This window comes from Hippoglossus stenolepis, chromosome 12 (assembly GCF_022539355.2).
Source record: "Hippoglossus stenolepis isolate QCI-W04-F060 chromosome 12, HSTE1.2, whole genome shotgun sequence".
Classification (NCBI taxonomy): Eukaryota; Metazoa; Chordata; class Actinopteri; order Pleuronectiformes; family Pleuronectidae; genus Hippoglossus; species Hippoglossus stenolepis.
The window spans coordinates 25,109,294-25,114,102 of record NC_061494.1 but is presented as its reverse complement, the minus strand read 5'-3'; positions in this window follow the sequence as shown (position 1 = coordinate 25,114,102).

Here is a 4,809-nt window from a genome sequence, read left to right as displayed (position 1 = left end):
TTGATGTCCATGTCAGGTGGCCCAGCTTTACTATACCTGCCTCCCTGAACTTTTTTTTACCGTATTTGATGTTAGGACCGAGTCAGCCAGGAACCCATTGTCAAACAGTGGCTCCTCAAAGAGCCACATCCCAGCGATGGGGTCAGGAGGCCTAATGAAGCTGAGAGTCCTCCAGGCATCTATCACCGAGGTATAATAACAACTGAGTCCAGTCATTTTGTGCTGAGGAGAGTTCATTAGGAACAGCTGCTTATCATACCCGAGGCCCCGGCTCTCCAGAGCAGCAGGCGTGCCACAGCCGACCAACACAGTGGGGAGCCGTACAGCAGCCTCTGGGCTGCCTGCAGTCTAAAAACAGCCGTCCTGGAGATGATGTCCGTTAACCCATGTCCCCCTCTGCCACAGGGAGGTACAAAACGGACCCCGCACCCAGTGATGACCTGACCAAAGAAGTCCACCAGCAGCCTCTGCAGTTGTTCCATGAGTCCCGGTGGAGGAGTAAGCACCTGGAGTCTGTGCCACAGGGATGCTGCAACCAGGTTATTGACTATCAGAGTTCTTCCCTGTAGGACAGCTGGGGTAGCAACCATTTCCATTTAGACAACTTTGCTTGCACCTTCCCCAGCACTCCCTCCCAGTTCTGCCTCTCTATTTCTTTACTGCCTAGATGTACTCCGAGGACTTTCAACCTCTTATTCCCCATGTCAGGTTACCAGGAGACTGGGTATTCTCCTGCGTCCACTGACCAATCACACAGGCCCACTCTTTTCCCAGTTCACCTTTGCTGTTGTAGCCTTCCCATATACTGCCAGACTGCCCTCTAATTCCTGGATGTCCCCTGACCCTGGACAAGGACGTTTACGTCATCAGCATAAGCCGATACTATTATAGGGGCTGTGAGCCAGCTCAGGCAGGCGCAGGCCTGTCAGCCGAGCCCTGAGCCGACACAGGAGAGGTTCGATGGCCACGCTGTACAGCTGGCCTGAGATGGGGCATCCTGCCTGATCCCTCTTTTAACTGGTACAGGTCTGCTCAGCCTCCCCCACCTTCACCACACAACCGTATCATTATATAATAATTTCACCCAGGACAGAAAGTGCTCCCGACACCAAAAGCCTGCAGTGTGGCAAACAGGAATGACCGATCGACACGATCAAAGCTTTTCCTGGTCAATGGAAATAATGCCAATATTAATATTATATTTTGTACACACATCAAAAATGTCTCTCATTAAAAACAAATTGTCCTTCATTGACCTACCTGGTACACAATAAGATTGGTCAGCACCAATAATACTACTTCATAAAAACCTTAAACCTATTCGCTAACACCTTAGATAAAACCTTATAGTCACTACATAAAAGAGACGGGTCCCCAGTTTTCCAGTAGGGTTAGATCCCCTTTTTTGGCAGGAGGGATATGACAGCCCGTCTGCAGGAGGCTGGAAGAAGTCCTTTCCCAAGCGACTCCTTCAAAACATCCAGCAGGTCCTGTCCCATAATACTCCAGAAATGTTGTAAAAATCTGCCGGTAATCCGTCCAAACCTGGTGCCTTGCCTGCAGCCATCTGTGCCACTGCAGTGGTCAGCTCCTCAAGTGATGTCGGAGCTCAGGGTGTCTCGTTCACCTGGACTCAGCTGTGGGAGGTCCTGCAGCAACTCGGCAACAACTTCCCGTCCCATTCCTCTGCCCCAAACAGGGCGGTAGAAGTCCACCGCGTGTCTCCTCATCTCGGCTGGTTCCGATGTGGAGTTCCCCACCGGCGGCCGGAGACACACCATCCTGCTTCCCTGGGCCACGGACCTCTCCAGGTTAAAAGAAGGTGGTAGGTGCGTCTATGTCCCTCCCTAATTGTTTGAAACGGGCTCGGACCAGAGCTCCTTTGGCCTTCTCCTGGAGAAAGGAGTTCAGTTGTTGCCTTTTACTAGTAATTGCTCCGTGTTGGTAGCTACACTCTCCAGCTCCTTTATATCTGCCTCAAGCTGCTCCATTGCTCTTTTAATGTTTTCTGTAGAGTAGGAGGTGTACTGCTGGCAGAAGACCCTGATTTGACCCTTGCCGACCTCCCACCACTGACTCAGAGGGAAACGACTCTTTCTTGGATCCCCAGTTGGCCCAGAACAGTTTAAAATTCCCACAGAAGTTAAAATCCTTTAAGAGCTTAACATTAAAATGCCAGAAGGATCCAGGCTTTCTAGCAGGAGATAAAGCAGCTCTACTAAAACTAAATGATGGTCTGTAAAAGCAGGTGGATTTGACAGTTTGTCACACGGGTAATAAAAGGAGCGGATATGTAAAATCTGTCCAGCCGGGCAGCACAGCCCCACCGTCTGTTATTTTTATCCAGGTATACTGCCTGGTTGAAGGATGTTTCCTCCTCCACGCGTCCACTAGATCTGCCTCTTTTACCGTCTGGCCCAGAACAGAGGAGGACTGAGGATGGAGCTCCTGTCCTGTTCTGTCTAAAGTGACGTCCGTGCAGCAGTTCCAATCCCCCATTATACACTCCCCTTGACCAACACTACCCAACTTGTTTTTAATACTGTAAAAGAGTAACCCGTTCAGGACCTTGGTTTTGTGCATAACGTTGATCAAATTAAAAATAATATTGTGTATTTCACTCTTATAATCAGAAACCTGCCTGCCACGATCTCTGTGCTGGATAAAATGTTCATATTTAATGAATGAGAAAATAAAACAGCGACTCCAGCGCTCAGGTTAGAGCCATGGCTGAGTACGTGCTGCCCCCACCATACTCCCCAGTCTGTCTCATTCAGGCAATCGCTGTGGGTCTCCTGTAAAAAGAACATCCAGCTTTTCTCTTTAAAAGTTCTGATACTAGAAACCTTTTGTGAGCACTTCTACCCCGTTCATATTTAGTGAAGCTGCCCTTAATGCCATGTGAGGATAAAGAATACAGCGTAAAAAGACAAACAAGTATACACAACAGATAGAAAACACCCAGTGTTGAATGATCATGGTCAATTTTATTTACAACTTTTCATTCTCTTAGATCTTACATTACATGAGAGACCTTTCCTTGCCGCAGTCACGTGCTTCCTGAGCCTGTACCTTCTCTTCCCATCCAGGAGGTCTGTCCCTACCACTTTCTGGAGGTGCTCACTGTCTGGATGAACTTTTTATATCTGAGGGAAGTAATCAGTTACCTCCACTGATCTGCCAAAGGAGTCATCAAGAAACTCGTTCAACTCCTTTAACGAATATAAATCAGTGCTTAGGGAGACGCTGTCTGTTACAGAAACATTATCAGATTCGTATTCTTCCTCGACGTCCATCTCACTGACCTGACTGCTGTCTATTTCAGCCTGTACCGGCTCTGCCTGCTGTGCAGGACCCCCCTGCGTCTCCTGCTCCACGTTGGCAAAACTCACCTTTTCTATTGCTACCCGTTTGTCACTTCTCTTCTCCACCCTTACCAAGGACTCAGTCCCCCTCAACTCGGCCTCTGAGACAGGCCCAGCCGAGGAAACCTCTGCGCCCCCCGCAGCACCCGGACCCATCGCAGCCGGCCCGGCAGCCGCCGGACCCGCCGCCGGACCCCAGCACCCGGACCCGCCGCCACCACCGGACCCCCATCACCCGGCCCACCGCAGCCGGCCCGGCAGCCGCCGGACCCCAGCACCCGGACCCGCCACCGCCGGACCCACCGCAGCCGGCCCGGCAGCCGCCGGACCCCAGCACCCGGACCCGCCACCGCCGGACCCACCGCAGCGGCCCGGCAGCCGCCGGACCCGCCACCGCCGGACCCCAGCACCCGGACCCGCCACCGCCGGACCCCCAGACCCGGACCCGCCACCGCCGGACCCCCAGCACCCGGACCCGCCACCTCCGTACCCCCAGCACCCGGACCCGCCACCGCCGGACCCCCAGCACCCGGACTCGCCACCACCGGACCCCCAGCACCCGGACTCGCCACCACCAGACCCACCGCAGCCGGACCAGCAGCCTCAGAGGACGCAGCAGAACCGGCCGACCGTCCCCACGCAGGCTTAGTCACCCCGGCGCTGCCCTCCCCTCCTTCCGCCCCAGCGGCCCCCCCTGCCCGTCTTCCGTGCGGGCACGTAACTTTATATGTCCCACTTCTCCACATTGAAAACATTTCATGCTTCCTGAGCTCGCGTACACCATATAAAACTGCTCCTCATGTCGAACCGGAAGGACACGTCCAGTGTCTGAGACTCAGCGTCCAGAAACATAAACACTTGTCTCCGCAGAGACTGGACATATTTCAGCTTCAGGTCTCTACATCCCAGACCCACCGCCCGGAACCCACTCGCAAACCTCCCGAAGCGCCTCAGCTCTCCCCCAGAGCTTCATTGGGGATGAACGGAGGGACTCCGGACACGGTGATCCGGTAGAAGCTACCGCTAGCGGGGAGACCTGAAGAAACTCCTCCTCTACTGTTACCCCGCTTTCAATGAGCTCAGTTACAAAGTCCGGATCTTTAAAGAATATCACCAGCGCTTTATTCATGCGGGAAGCGTAGGAGATGTTCCCGTGTCCTACCTGCTCCCCCACGGCTAACAGCACCTGCTCCACTGTGGAGCTGAGCTGTGGCACCAGCCTGACGCCATGTCTCAGGGACATCGGCGGCGTCCTGGGGACGCCATCCCCGCCACGAGACACGGAAAACACACAGAAAACTACACTAAACGTACACTAACACTACACAAACACCACAAAACAATGATCATACAATAAACACACAGTAAGATAACTGCAAAAGTTTGATCACCTCCCTTCACCTTCGCTCTTCACCACTACACTTCCACCATAGAAGAAGAAGAA